This window comes from Lipotes vexillifer, unplaced genomic scaffold (genome assembly GCF_000442215.2).
Source record: "Lipotes vexillifer unplaced genomic scaffold, Lipotes_vexillifer_v1.1 scaffold1618, whole genome shotgun sequence".
Classification (NCBI taxonomy): Eukaryota; Metazoa; Chordata; class Mammalia; order Artiodactyla; family Lipotidae; genus Lipotes; species Lipotes vexillifer.
This window is the reverse complement of record NW_006797412.1, coordinates 127,277-144,125: the sequence shown is the minus strand read 5'-3', so window position 1 is coordinate 144,125 and position 16,849 is coordinate 127,277. Positions and strand designations below refer to the sequence as shown.

Sequence of the window (16,849 nt, the reverse complement as noted above, 5' to 3'; positions counted from 1 at the left end):
GAAGAAACCAAGGTCAAATACATTCTCTGCCATTGATTAACTTTGGGATCCTGGGCAAGTAGTCAATTCTCTTAGTTCTAGTTTCCTTATTTGTAAAACAGGTACAGTAACAATCAAGTAATAGCATTATTGTGAGGACTGAAACCAGATTACTTAGATGAAAAGGCACCCAGCATGTGATGGGCACTCAGTAAATGCTTAACCCTGTGCATTGTAGGGTTGCTGCCTCTACTCACCTCTTCCACTGGGGGGGTGGGAGGGCAGCAAGGTCATGGGATGCCATCAGCCCTTAATTGAGTTGGGGTCTCAGACTAACCTATTGCAGATGTGGTCAGCCAAGGGATCACAAACATGTTAGTAACAGCACATCTAAGGCATGGGTATCATGGGCCATCAAAAAAGATTCTTTTTCTAGCACCATGATTTAATAATACATGTCACTGACTGGATCTGGGTCATATTATATGATTTAATGTCTTATTCTTTTTAAAATATATTTTTTTCAAATTGGGAAATATCTTAACCGTCACTCAGAAAAAGTATTTTCCATTCTAGGTTCCACAGAGCTCCCCAAGTTTTAACAGACACTTTATTTGGGAATTAATGTTCCATATGGAAAAAAAAATTGGTAAACGAAGTTAAATAGATTTATTTGCTGCAGTAATAAGAAGAGTGTCTAAAGTGAAAATGTATGTGGTAAAATTCTAATGATATAATATTTCTCAAAGGTGTGTGATCATGGTACACTTTCTCTCAAAACACATATTAATATTTCTTGATGCACAAATATGGAAAGATTTAGCGAATGTATTGAAAGTGTCAAATCATTACATATGGAGAAGAGAAACCTGCATGCAGTCTTCACACACAGACTTTATACATGACTGTTACAAACAGAACTGATACTGGCATAAAATCATCTAAATCAAAGTTTAAGTAAATAATGATATTCTAATAAATATTCTTATAATTTAAAAAACCTTCATAATATAGTAAATGTTATACCACAGAGCCCTTATCTGTAGCACTCTCTCCTAGGATATATCCTGAAATATTTTGATCTCTTTTAAGTGGAATTGAGGAAAAATGCTAAAATGTTATTTAAATTTAAAGTACAAAATTAGTGAACTTTTCTTCCAGGTCTGAGTCTCAGTGAGCAGAACATCTCCCAGCTACAGTTATGAGAGCAGCCTGATTAAAAGTTGATTATTTCAATAAGAAGAGAAGGAAGCATTGGTGACTGATCGGTATCGACATATGGAGAAATAAGTAAATACAGGAAAATATTTTAATGAATTTTGAATAGGGAATAATTCCTTAAAAACAGAAGTGACTAGCCATAATAGAAAATAATTGATACATGTGGTATTAAAATTAAGAACTTAAAGTAACAATAGTAACAACAGTCAAGCAAGAAAACTAGGAAATAGTTGCAGCTATATAACCAACAGAGGACTACCATTCAGAAAACACACACAATTCATATAAATCAATGAGAAAAGGACAGAAAGTAAAAGGAAAAACTTAACCAAGGAGGCAAATTCTTGTGTACTGAAAACTACCAAAAATTACTGAAAGAAATCAAAGACACAAATGGAAAGACATCCCATGTTCATTTAATATTTAATATTGTTAAGATGTCAGTAGTACTAACTATCCATGAAATCTCTATCTATGAAATCTCTAGATTCTATGAAAGCTCTAACAAAATCCCAGTGGTGGCCTTTTCAGAGATAAAAAAATCCATCATAAAACTCATTTGAAATCTCAAGGGACTCAGAATAGCCAAAACAATTTTGTAAAAGAATAACAAAGTTGGACATCTCACAATTCTGATTTAAGTACTACAAAGCTACAGTAATTTCAGTGGTGTAGTACTGACATAAAGACAAAATTACACACACACAAAAAAAATAGAAATAAACTCCCAAATAATTTTTAACAAGGATACCAAGATCATTCAATGAGGAAAGGACAGTCTTTTCAACAAATGGTTGAGCAAACTGGATATCCACTTGAAAATGAATGAGGCTGGACTCACCTTACACCATATACACAAAAATTAACTCAAAATGAATCAAAGACCTAAAATAAGAGCTAAAACCATGAAATTCTTGGAAGAAAACATAGGAAAACGCTTTATGACATGAGATTTTACAATGATTTTTTTATATGACACTGAAAGCATGAGGACAAAAGACAAATAATTAAATTGGACTACATCAAAATTGAAACTTTTTCTGCACACTTGAACCAAGGAAAGGCCATGTGAGGACAAAATGAGAAGGTGGCCTATTATGCCATCTGCAAGCCAAGAGAGAATTCACCAGAAACGAATCATCAGCACCTTGAACTTGGGCTTCCAGCCTCCAGAATTGTGAAAAAAATTTTGTTTAAGCCATCCAGTATACGGAATTTTGTTATGGCAGCCCACCCTAATACAGTATTTATCCAAAAGAACTAAAAGTAGGATGTCGAAGAGATATCTGCACACCTATGTTCAGTGCAGCATTATCCACAATAGCCAAGAGGTGGAAGCAACCCTATGTCCATTGACAGACGAATGGATAAAGAAAACGTGGCATACACATGTGGACAACGGAAATGTAGTACATTAGTGCTGGGCCACCTAATGTGATGTTAATGTGGGAATGTGAAATTATAAAAAGTACTGTGGAATAGTATGAAAATGTGTGATGGTCACATACTACACATGTTGGAGGTGGAAATGTGATACATATACACACATATACACAACAGAATAGTATTTAGTCTCAAAAGGAAGGAAATTCTGACACATATTACAACATAGATGCCAAGTGAAATAAGCCAATCACAAAAGGACAAATGCCACATGATCTCATTTACATGAGGTACCTAGAGTAGTTGTCAAATTTACAGGGACAGAAAGAAAAAGGGTGGTTGTCAGGGACTGAAAGGAGGGCAGAATGAGGAGCTTGCGTTTAATAGGTACAGAATTTCAGTTTGGGAAGATGAAAAAGTTGTGGAGATGGATGGTATTGACGCTTACACAGCAATGTGAATGTGCTTAATGACACTAATTTGTACCTTTCAATATGCTTAAAAGGTTAAATCTTATGTATATTTTACCATAATAAAAAATGTGGGGCTTCCCTGGTGGCGCAGTGGTTGAGAGTCTGCCTGCCGATACAGGAGACACGGGTTCGTGCCCCGGTCCGGGAGGATCCCACATGCCGCGGAGCGGCTGGGCCCGTGAGCCATGGCTGCTGAGCCTGCGCGTCCGGAGCCTGTGCTCCGCAACGGGAGAGGCCACAACAGTGAGAGGCCAGCGTACCGAGGAAAAAAAAAAAGTGTGATGCATTACATAATCATCAAATTGCAAATATTTAAAGTTTGGTTATGCCAAAAATTGGCATAGATGTAGACAGGATCTGTCCTACATTGCATCGTAAAAGTGTTTTTTCAGTTTTTTTTGTATTAACCCAATCTGACATATTTTAATGAATTGCTCATCTTATGATCCAATATTAGCTAAAGACCTAGGATATACAAACAAAAACATTCACAACACCATTGTTTGTCACAGAAAAACTGAGAAGTAGGAAGCAATTTCAACCAACAATAAAACAGATATATACTCCTTGATATATTCATAAAATAGAATATTATATAGAAAAGAAAATTTTAAAAAATTGTGTTATAACCACAAAAATGTGCACGAATCTCACAGATACAATTTGCAATACTGTGAATCTGTTAAAATACCCTATCATTGGACAGATTCTCAGACTGGATTTTTAAAAATCCAACTTTATGCTGCTAATGTAAAAATGTAAATTTTAATCAAATTAATCTATACCTGCACTGCACTCATAAATAAAACCTCAACTACAATTTTATTTTATATAACTTGACAAATGAATTTAAAATGGAAAACTTCTAAAGAGAAAAAAGGTGGTTTACCCTCTCTATACATCAAGACATTAATTACCACAAACAGTAAAACAAAAAAGAGGACCCTTTAAAAGACATATATGTTCGTGTGTATGTACATATATGTGTATATACATACAAATGTAGGTGTGTATATATGCACCATATATTATAAGTATATATATGTGTACGTATACACACACACACACACACACACACACACACACAGTATGTACCCTTATTTTACGGACCTGAGAGTAGAGAAACAAAATTTGAAATTAATAAAATAAATTATTAGATAATTTTTTCTGGGTTGCGAGGCAGGTAAGACTTTTATAAGAGAAAACAAATAGAGAAAATAAGCAATAAGACTTATACAATATTAAACAAAAAATAATGCACCAAAGACAATGTCCACAATGCTAAAAATCAAGTGGCCAAGAATTCTAATTCTAGCTTATATTGAATTAATCAATCTGCAGAAAACACTTAAAACATCTGGAAAGAGGAAACATACACTATTTGACATCCTTGAAAAGGTAGCAAAGACAGGCAAATGGGTAAAAGTATTATTATATATTTCAGCAGTGGGTACTCACCACGCTGTGTGGTGCATGTGTGGCTAAAACTGAAGCAAAAATTATGTCTACTTGGTTACAAAAAATGAGAGGACAGACTTCTAGGCCACCAGAAGATATAGAAAGTAATGGGAGAAATTCAAGGAAACAGGTAGAAATAGAAGCAAGAACTCTAAAATCTCATATAAACTCCATGTAGATCACTGGCTGATGTGAGACCTTCACATTAGTCAATGATATTGCAAGAAGTTCAAAACCAGAAAGGGAGGGTTTCCCTGGTGGCGCAGTGGTTGAGAGTCTGCCTGCCAACGCAGGGGACATGGGTTCGTGCCCCGGTCCGGGAAGATCCCACATGGCACGGAGCGGCTGGGCCTGTGAGCCATGGCCCCTAAGCCTGTGCGTCCGGAGCCTGTTCTCCACAACAGGAGAGGCCACAACAGTGAGAGGCCCACGTTAACGCAAAAAAAAAAAAAAAAACCAGAAAGAGTTGGAAAGCTGAACAAACTGAGAAGATGGTGCCTACAATGGGAGAGACAGTTTAGATTTTGAATCTAGCATATTATTAGACTAAATAATAAACACTCTTCAGAGCAAAAATAAGCCAGAAGACTCTACATAGCACTACCAATAAAGTTTAGCATATAATAAAAATTATTAGATTTTCAAAGACACAGAAAACTAACTCATAGTCAAGAGAAATAAGAGTTTAAAAAAAATGAATAGAGTAACAACAGCAAAGATACTGGCAGCTCCAAATGACAGTCCCAACTAAAGAAACATGAAAATAATCAAGCAAAAACTCTCAGAATTAACTTGGAAAGAACTCTAAAAAACAATCAACATATAGGAAATAGTAAAATGGCAGAAATAAGTCCATTCTTATCAGTAATTACTTTTAATGTAAATGGATTAAATTCTACAATCAGAAGACAGAAACTGGCAGAATGAATATTTATGATCCAACTATATGCAATCTGGAAGAGACTCACTTTAGACCAAATAGGTTGAAAGTGAAAAAGTGGAAAAAGATATTCCATGGAAACTGTAATGAAAAAAAAGCTGGCACTAATTCAGGTTAAATAGACTTTAAGTCAAAAACTGTTATAATTGAAAAAGGAAATTAAAAGGATCAAATCACAAAGAAGATATAACAATTATAAAAATATACATACCAAACAACAGGTACAGAAAATATATAAAGCAAAGACTGGCAGAACAGAGGGAGACATAGCTCTACAGCAATACTTGGAGATTTCATTACCTCTCTTCCAATAATGGATAGAGTTTCTAGACAGAGGATCAATAAGGAAATAGAGGACTTGACAACACCATAAACCAACTAAATTAACAGATGTATATAGAACACCTCACTCATAGCAACAGAATACCCATTTTTATCAAGTACACATGGAATATTTTCTAGGATAGACAATATTTTAGGACACAAGACAATTCTTCATAAATTTAAAAAGAATGATATCATACAAATCACAATAGAATGAAGCTACTGAAGAAATCAGCAACATAAGGAAAAGTGGAATGTTCACAAATATGTGGAAATTAAACAACACATTCTTAAAAGGCCAAGAAGATAAAGAAGATATCAAAAGGGAAATTGGAAAACATATTGAGATGTATTAGAATGAAAGCATAACACACCAAACCATATGAGATTAAGTGAAAGCAGAGGAACATTTATTAGTAGTAAATGCCTATATTGAAAAAAAAAGAAAGATCTTAAATCAATAACATAACTTTACACCTGAAGGGATGAGAAAACAACAAACTAAATCTACAAATAGCAGAAGGAAGAAAAAGTTTTAAAAGATTAAAGTGAATATTAATAACAGAATTTTAAAAATAGAGAAAAGGAAAACAGAAGTTGATTTTTATAAAGACTAAAAGGATTGACAAACTTTTAGGTAGATTGAGAATAAGAGAGAAGAGAGAAATTTCCAGAGTCAGAAAGAAAGATGGAACATCACTACCAAACTTACAGAAATAAAAAGGATAAGCCAATTTTAAGAAAAATTATATGCCACCAAATTAGGTAAGCTAGAAAAAAAAATGAAAAATACCTGGAAACCCACGTGTTACAAAAACTGACTGAAGAAGAAATAGAAAATTGGAAGAAATCTATAACAAGTAAAGATATTGAGTTAGTAACTGAAAACCTCCAATAATGAAAATCTCAGGGTGAGATGGCTTCACTGGTGAATACTACCAAACAGTTAAAGAAGAATTAAACCAATTCTTCTCAAACTCTTTCAAAAACAGAAAAGGAGGAAACAGTTACTAATCAATCTGTGATATCAGCATTGCCCTGACATCAAAGCCAGATAGAGTTATTACTAAGACAGGGAAATAAATGTCAATATCTCTAGAATGCAGATGCAAACATCCTTAACAAAATACTAACAAGCAACTTCCAGCATTGTATTAAAGTATTATTCACCATAATGAAGTGGGATATATCCCAGGAACTGCAAAGGTGGCTAAATATATAAAAACCAATCAAAGTAATATACTATACAAATAGAAGGGGGAAAAAACTCTACATGATCATCTCAATTGATGCAGAAAAAGAATTTGAAAAAATCCAAAATTTTCATCATAAAAACACTCAACAAACTAGGAACAAAATGAAAAAAATTTCAATCTGATAAAGGGCTTTTATGAAAAACCCAAAGCTAACATCATCTTCAATAGTGAAATATTGAAAGTTTTCCCCCTAAGATCAAGAACAAGGCAAGGATGTCCTAAAGAAAGTTCTAGAGAGAGCAATTAGGCAAGAAAAAGAATAAAAGGCATCTGAATTATAAAAGAAAAAGTAAACTAATTGTAGATGACATGATTGCGTGTATGTATACACACACACACACACACACACACACACACACACACACAACCAGGGAGAGAGAGAAACCTGTGAATACACATATACACATGGTACTAGAGCTAATAAAGGAATTCAGCAAAGTTGCAGGATACAAGATCAACACACAAAAAAGTGGTTATGTCTATACACTAGCAGTGAAAAGTCCCAAAAGAAAATTAGAGAAGCAATTATATTTACATGATAATCCACAAAAAATCTAGATGTAAATTGAAGCAAGAAGGTTGAAGACTTACAAAATTAAAATTATAAAACATTGCTGTAAGAAATAAAAGAAGACCTACATAAATGGAAACACATCCTATGTTGGAGAAGTGGAAGACAATATTATGAAGATGACAATACAATCCAAAGGAACCTATAGATCAATGTATCCTGTATCAAAATCCCTCAGGCTTTTTTTTTTTTTAATAACATCTTCATTGGCGTATAATTGCTTTACAATGGTGTGTTAGTTTCTGCTTTATAACAAAGTGAATCAGTTATACATATACATATTTTCCCATATCTCTTCCCTCTTGAGTCTCCCTCCCTCCCACTCTCTCTATCCCACCCCTCTAGGTGGTCACAAACCACCAAGCTGATCTCCCTGTGCTATGCGGCTGCTTCCCACTAGCTATCTATTTTACGTTTGGTTTTGAAAAGAGGGAATGATGATCCTCAAATTCACATGGAATTGCAAGGGGCCTAAAATATACAACGTAGTTTTGAAAAATACAAGCCTAGAGTACTCACACTTCTAAATTTCAAAACTCCCTACAAAGCTACCGTAATCAAAACAGTGTAGTACTAGAAAAGGAGAGAATGTACACTAATGGAATAGAACTGAGAGTCCAGAAATAGCCACAGACATCAGTGGCGAACTGATTTTCAACAAGGATGACGAGACCACGCAAGGGGGAAGAACAGTCTCTTCAGTGAAAAGTCCTGTGACAACCAGATAGCCACATGCCAAGAATATATTTGGACCCCTAACTCACACTGTTTTCTAGAACTTACCTCAAATCATCAATGACCTCTTTGAAAAAAAGGAAAGGGGTAAATTTTTCACAATTTTAGATTCCATGTTTTTTTTAGAAATGACACCAAAAGCATCAGCAATAAAAAAGAAAATAAACTGAACTTCATAAAAATATAAAATTTCTGTGCACAAATGGACATTATTAAAAAGTGAAAAAACTCTCTGAGAATAAACATTTGCAAATCATACACGTGCTAAGGTCTGAGTATAAAGAATATGTAAATAGCCCTTAGAACTCAACAACAAAAAGAAAGAAAACCCAATTTAAAAAATGAACAGAAGACTTGTCTAGACATTTTTCTGAAGATATACAAGTGGCCACCAAGTACAGGAAAAAATGCTCAACATCATTAGTCATTTGGGAAATGCAAGTCAATACTGAGACCCTACTTCACACACAAGGATAGCAATACTTCTTTTAAAGGAAAATAACAAGTGTTGTTGAGATAGTTACCATTGTATATTATTAGTAGCACTGTAAAATTGTGCAGGCACTGTGCTAAATAGTTTGAAAACTGCTCAAGAAAGGGTAAACACAGGATTGCCTGTGTATAAAATATAAACAAACAATGCAATATTATTCAACCATAAAAAGGAATGACATACTGATACATACTACAATGTGGTTAAATCTTGAAACATTAGGCTAAGTGAAAGGAAGCCAGAGAAAAAATGACACATATTGTATCTTTTCATTTGTATGAAATATCCAGAATAGAGACAGAAAGCAGACTGGTAGTTGTCAGGGGCCGAAGGTAGAGAAAAATAGGGAGTAACCACTTAATAAGCACAGAGCTTCTTTTTGAGGTGATTAAAATGTTTGGGAACTAGGTAGAGGTGGTGGTTGCACAGCACCATGTACTAAATGTCACTGAATTATCCACTTTAAAATGGCTTTATATTACATGAATTTCAACTTAATTAAAAAATGAGTGAGCTTCAAGTGACCCCTGGGCCAATATCAATTGGTGCAACATATGTGTAATTGATAATCAAAAAGGGAGGACAGAGAGAATAATGCAGAAAACAATAAATGACATATATGACCCAAAAGCGTTGAATTTAACAAGAGACATAAATGAATAATCCAAAAAACTCTGCAAACACCAACATGAAATGTACAAAACCTCCACCCCTACACACAACATAGTCAAACTGCTATAAACCCCCAGTAAAGATAATCTAAATGCTATGGAGTAAAAATGACGACACATTAAATGCAGGGTGCGAGAGGGAAGAAGTATGAGTAGCAGCTCACTTCTCACTAGGAGCAATAACTGCTAGAAGGCAGTGGAATATTATTCAGCGCTAAAAAGAAATACTACTAAGTGAAGGAAGTCAATCTGAAAAGGCTACACACTGTATGATTCCAACAATATAAAATTCAGGAAAAGGCAAAACTATGGAAACAGTAAAAAGATCAGTGGCTTGGGGATAAAGAATAATGAATAGGTGGAAAGCAGAGAAATTTTAGGGTAGTGTAGCTACACTGTATGATACTATAATTGTAAACATGTCATTATACATTCGTCCAAAAAACCACAGAATGTACAACACCAAGAGTGAATCCTAATGTAAACCATGGACTTTGGGTGATAATATTTCATTCATTATAGATTCGTCAATTACAACAAATGTATCACTCTGCTGAGGGATGTTGAGCAGTGGAGGTTAAGTATGAGGGGGTCCAGGGGACATATGGAAAATCTCTGTACCTTACATTCAAATTTGCTTTGAACCCAAAACTGCCTAAAAAATAAAGTTTATTTAAAAAACGTGAAAGGTAAAAACAGACATTTGGTAATACAATTTAGAGACATTGTAGACAATAACCCTGCACTACAAGTAAGGCTAAAAGAAGTTCTTTAGCCTGAGGAGAACAGTGACCAGATAGAATAAAGGAAATGATTTACCATTTTGCCTGAAACCGAAACATAATAACCATAGAGAGACATGGAAAATGGTTTTCAAGAAACTCAACAGCAAACTACAAGGGACAGTGATCCCAGGGGACATACAGGAAACAAAATATTGATATATGAGCTCTACAACTGTTGTAGATTATTGCTTTCAGTGAGTTTCTAAATTATGGCAAAGGGAACTGTGGTAGAGCTGAGTTCTTCCCTGAACTGAAGAGACAAAGCTGAAGTCCAAGAAGACACTGAATGAAGCTAGTGTTCTTCCTGTGAAACAGAAAGGAGATACTGTGGAGACAGAGAACTCTGGAGATGAGTAGAACATCTCACTTGATTATATAACAGAAATCAGCATATGTGTCTGAGGAAGCTACCTGAATCTGGGGAAAGGACCAACAATTTTGATAACTTTAGAGGAAAGGGTGCTTGGCAATCTCTCAGGCTAAGGAACAGTGTCTGTTCCCAATAACCAGAATAGAAAATTCATATTCAAAAGGCATTGGGTGGAGAACTTAGGAAAGTAGTGGAAAATGATTAGCTTTAGACTGAATGCTGAACCAGAAACACCAATCAGATTAGAAAAGCAAGACATGAAATGATCAAATTGTTTTCAATAATGTATTAATTGCATGTGAAAAAAAGAAGACAAAATTCACAGGATTACAAAAATATGTAGTACCAAATAAGGTAAAATCACAATGTTTGGAATCTACACAAAGATCACTAGGCATGAGAAAGAGGCAAGAAAACACATAATAAAGGGAATAATCAAACAATAAAACCAAACTAGAAAAAAGGAGATGAAATACTTGTATAATAAAAACTACAAAACATTGCTGAAGGAAACTACAGGAGACCTAAATAAATAGAAAGTCATTCTGTGGTCATGGTAGGAAGACTTAATATTAAGATGTCAACAACATTACCCAAAACAATCTAGATATTCAATGCAACCCCTATGAAAATTCCAACAACTTTTTTTTTTAAAGAAATTGAAAAGCCATTCCTCAATTCATAGTAAATTGCAAATGGCCCTGAACAGCCAAAACACAATCTTGAAAAAGAACAAAGCCAGAGGACTCATACTTCCCAATTTCAAAACATACTACAAACCTCCAGTAATCAAAACAGACAGACATACCAAGGGAACAGAAATAAACCTATTCATTTATTACCAACTGTTTCTTGATAAGGGTGCCAAGTCCATTCAATGTGAAAACAGTAGACTCTTCAACAAATGGTGCTGGGAAAACTGTACTTCCACAAGCAGAAAAACAAAGTTGGATCTCTACCTCACGCTATATACAAATATTAACTATGACTTAAATAAAGAGCTAAAAATTCCTAGAAGAAAACATAGGGCTAAATCTTCATGTCTTTTGGTATGGCAACAAATGATTAGATATGGTAACAAAGTTAAAAAACGGATAAATTGGACTTCATCAAAATTTAAAATTTTGTGCATCAAAAGACATTATCAACAACTCCGTTAAACGGCTAAGCAGAAATGTTAACAGGGTCTATCTCTTTCTGGCACAAGATATAAGCACTAATCATAAGAAAGCTGGAGTGATTATATTAATATCTAACAAAGTAGACTTCAATGCAAGGAATATTATCAGGAATAAAAAGGTGTATCATTACATAATGATGGAGAGTCAAGTCATCAGGAAAAGTAGCAATCCTAAATGCCTATTTACATAATTACTGAGTTTCAAAATACTTGGAAGACAATAAAGGAGAAATAGTCCAATCCACAATATCACCTGGGAGCTTCAACATTTCACTCTTACAAATTGATTTAACAAGTGGAAACTAGAACAATAGAAATACAGAAGACAACTTCTATTTAAATGCCAGAATAAACTTATTATTCAAGAAGACATGGAACATTCATCAAGATGAGCCATATCCTGAACCTTATAACACTTCTAAAAACAACTAAAAGATTCAAAGTAATATAGAGCATGCTTTCTAAACAGAAAAAATTTAGTTGGAAATCAACAATATAAAGATACACTGGAAGTGATCAGTTATATGGGAATTAAACAGAATACTATGAAATGAGCCCTGGGACAAATAAAATTACAAAGAAAATTAGAAAATATTTTGCACTGAGTGAAAACTTAAAAATAAATAAAATTAGTAGGATGAAGGTAAAACAATGGTAGGGAAAAATGTATAGCCTTAAATACTTATGTAAGAAAAGAAAAAGATATAAAATCAATGAATTGACAGTATGCTGCTCCCTTAAGAAACTAAAGAAAGAATAGCACATTAAGTTTCAGATGAGGAAGAAAGCATAAAATAAATAAATAAATAAATAAAGAGCAGATATTAATGAAATAGAAATCAAATGAAAAATTCAAAACTAAAATCTGGCTCTTTGAAGAGACTAATAAAACTGATAAACCTCCAGCTAGAGCTTGTAAAACAAAAATAAGATACAAAACAAAAATAAGAAGAATGCCTGTTTTTATTTCTATTCAACACCATACAGGAGGACCTAGTCACTGCAATAAAGTAAAAGAAAAAATGGCACAGATATCAGATGAAGAAGTAAAACTGTTATTTGCAGATGATATGTTTATTCTTGTAAAAAAATACAGGGTCTACAAAATAATTATGACATCTAATCACTGAATAAAACAGATATATGGGATCCAGGTTAATATTTAAAAATCAATATGCTATAGTAATTCAAAAACACAGAGCAAGCAAAGCAATTTTTTAATGTAATATGGTAATAAAGCTTCATTAATTAAGACACTTCGGTATTGGTGAAATGATAAACATAAGGATAAATGGAGCAGAATTAAACCCACATGAATATATAGTCAGTTAAACTTTTGACAGAGGTACCAAGGAAAATTTAATGACAAAAGAAAAGTCTTCAACAGATGGTGCTGTATCACCAGGACAGGTTATCTGTATTGTAACAAATGATTATTGACCCTTACCTCATACCAAATAGAAATATTAACTCAATATCTATCATAGACTTAAATGCACAACCCAAAAGTACTAAACAAAAAGCACAGTAGAAAATCTTTGTGACCTTAGGGTAGGAAAATTTTATTAGAACACAAAAACACATGAACCACAGAATTAAAAAAATTAATAAATTGGACTTCTTCAATGTTTTGCTTTGAAAACAAAAATGTAAGCCACAGTCTGGGAAAATATATTCACAGCACATATATAAGAAAAAAAACGTTTTGTCCATATTAAATTAAGAACTCTTACAACTCAGTGAGACAAACAACACACTTAAAAAATGGGAAAGATATTTAAACAGATACTGTGCAAAGGAATACCAATATCCAATAGAAAGTTGAAAATATCTTTTAAAAAGGAAAATTAAAATTAAAACCTCAATGAGATACCACTACACATACACACACTGGAATGGCTAAAATTAAAAAAGAGTGACCATACTATGCTTTGGCAAGTATTTAGAACAAGTGGAACTCCACAACTTTGCTGGTAGAACATGAAAATTGTACAGCCACTTTAAAAATAATTTGGCTTTTTTTTTTTTTTATAAAGTTAAACATACACTTACCGTATGACCCAGCAATCGCAATCATAGGTATTTTCCCAGAAGAACTGAAAACACATGTCCACCCAAAGACTTGTACAGGAATGTTCATAGCAGCTTTATTTGTAATGGCCTAAAACTGGAAACAACCCAGATGTCCATCGTCAGGTGAATGGATAAATAAAATGTGGCATATCCATACAATGGACTACTACTCAGCAATAAAGAGGAGCAAACTATTAATACATGACATAATACTGACAAACCTGAAAATTATGCCGAGTGAAAGAATTCAGACAAAGATTATATACTGCATGATTCCATTTATTAAAAATTATTAAAATGCATGCAAATATATAGTGATGCAGAGCATATCTGCATTTGCTTGGGAATGGATATTGAGGGAGGACTGATTACAAAAATGCATAAGCAAAATTCAGGGTTACAGCAGAGATCCTCTTCTTGATTGTGGTGATAGTTTCATGGATGGATACGTGTCCAGGTCATTAAACTGTATAATTTCAACATGAGTACTTAATTGTATGTCATTGTTGAGCCCAAACAAAGCAAGTTCTAGAGGTTATTTAAGGCAAGATGCCATTTATTGATTATCATGCAAACCAATACTATATGTCATTGTTGACTGTCTCAATAAGAATTAAAAGTATAAAATTTGGGATTGGGGTAAAAAATATCCAATTCTGATAATGAATATATCTGAGCAGAAGAGGAAGACAATGGATTGTTGAGGTCTTCACAGGAAGCTTCAGCTGTGTCCTATTTAAATCACTTTAAATCTTAGGATACAAAGCAAGTGACAGAATATGAAATTTGTTTCGAATGGGTGATATGAACATACTTGCTTATAACATCATTTTCTATATTTCTAGATGTTTGAAATATAACATTATAAAGAAAAATTTTATTTCCAAAGAGCGATAATAAATCAAAGACAGACACACACATACACACATACATGCATCCGTTCCCTGAAAATCAAAACTAAACAAGCTTCAAGGTACAGATAGTTTCAATGAGGTATTGAGGGAAAAATTATATAAATTTTACATAAACCATTCAGAAAAAGGAAGAAGAGGGAACGACTGCAATTCATTTTTAAAATAGCAAGTTCCCTAATAATAAAATTTTATAAATATTTACAAGAAAACTATAGACCAAAGTTCCTTATGGATATAGATACAAGAATCTTTAACTAAATGTTAGCATACAAACCTCAGTGATATGTAGAAATTATGAATGATGATCACATATAGTTTATATTAGAGGTCAGTTTATACAAAGTTGGTTTAACTTCTATGTATTGATCAATGCATCATAAAACATGATAAAAGATACAAAACATATGATCATCTCAATGGTGTATACAAGACATGACAAAATTCAATCTCTTTCATGATGAAAAATCAAAATAAATAGAGAATGGAAGGGAATTTCCTTCATCAACCCGATTAATGGTATCTCTTAAAAGCCGCCAGCTAGCATCACAGCTAACGGGGAAAGCCCGTGGGCCCTGACAGTTGGCACAGGAAAAGAATGCCAATTCTCACCACTTTTGGTGAGCACTTTTCTGAACATTCTAGCCAGACTAATAGGGGCAATAAAAAGAAATAAAGATCATGGAAATGGGAAATAAAGCAGTGAAACTGTCTTTATTCCTATGTGAGAAGATTAGGTATGAAGAAAATCCTAAAAATAAAAAATAAATTCTTAGAACTATAAGTTGTAGCAAGGCCACACAATACAAGGTCAATGTTTCTAGAAGAAAATAGGAAAAATTCTTCATGAATTTGGGATAAGCAGAAATTTCTTGGATGGACACAATATCTTTGGTTCCTTAAGAAAAAAATTAAGGAGCTTAGTTTTCTCAAAATTAAAACTTCTGTATTTGAAAGACACCATTAAGAAAGTAAAACGAGTATATATGGACCTGTTTCCAGAATACATAAATAAACCTTGTAAGTCAATATTTAGAAGAATAACCAGAAAAAGGGTGGAGGAAATGATGTGAACAGTTTACAAAAGAACATATGTGAATGCTCACAGAGAACAAGAGAAGATATTTGATATCGTTAGCTATAAAGTAAATACAAATTATATCACAAATAAAATAGCACTACACTGATTAAAATTTAAAAGTTGGACAATATCAAGACTGCAAGAATGTGAAACAACCAGAAATCTCATACACTGCTCGGTGGACATGCAAAATCATACAACTACTTTGTAAAAGTTTGGGAGTTTCTTAACAGTTAAAAACACTCTACCATATTATCCTAAAACTTAACTCTTATGCATTTACCCAAGAGAAATGAAAACATAGGTCCACAAACACCTTACACAGAAATGTTCATACAAGCTCTATTCACAATACCCCAAAACTAGAAACAACCCAAATGCCTGTCAAAAACTGAATGTATAAATAAACAGTGGTAAATTTAATAAGTAGTTGTGATTGTGAAGTAGCATAAGGGAACAATTTGGAGAATGGAAATTTCTATATCTTCATAGCGGTATTGGTTAAATGGATGAATACACTTGTCGAAACTCACTGAATTGTACAATTAAAATGTGCACATTTAAAAATGAGTGTATTTATGACACCTATATAAAGCTGATTAAAAAAATTTTCCCATAAATACTGCATGATCTAAAATAGTCAAATTCACAGAGGCAGGAAGTAGAATGCTGGTTCCCAGGGGCTGCTGAGAGGGAGAAATGCGGAGATATTACAAAGTTTTAGTTATGCAGGATGAATAAATTCTGGAGAACCAAGTAGAGCAATATGATTCTAATTAACAATATTACATTGCATACTTGAAATCTGGTAAAAGGATAGATCTTAAATGATCTCACCATACACACACACACACACACACACACACACACACACACACTCACACATATACACTATATATATATATATATATATATATATATATATATATATATATATATATATAT

The 16,849-nt window shown here is 33.4% G+C and overlaps 1 protein-coding gene across 1 annotated transcript in view; it reads right to left on the bottom strand.

Annotated features, from left to right (window-relative positions):
- Window positions 1-16,849, bottom strand: part of ZPBP (zona pellucida binding protein) — a 112,038-nt gene that overhangs the window by 964 nt on the left and 94,225 nt on the right. The gene's annotated exons all lie outside the window — the stretch shown is intronic.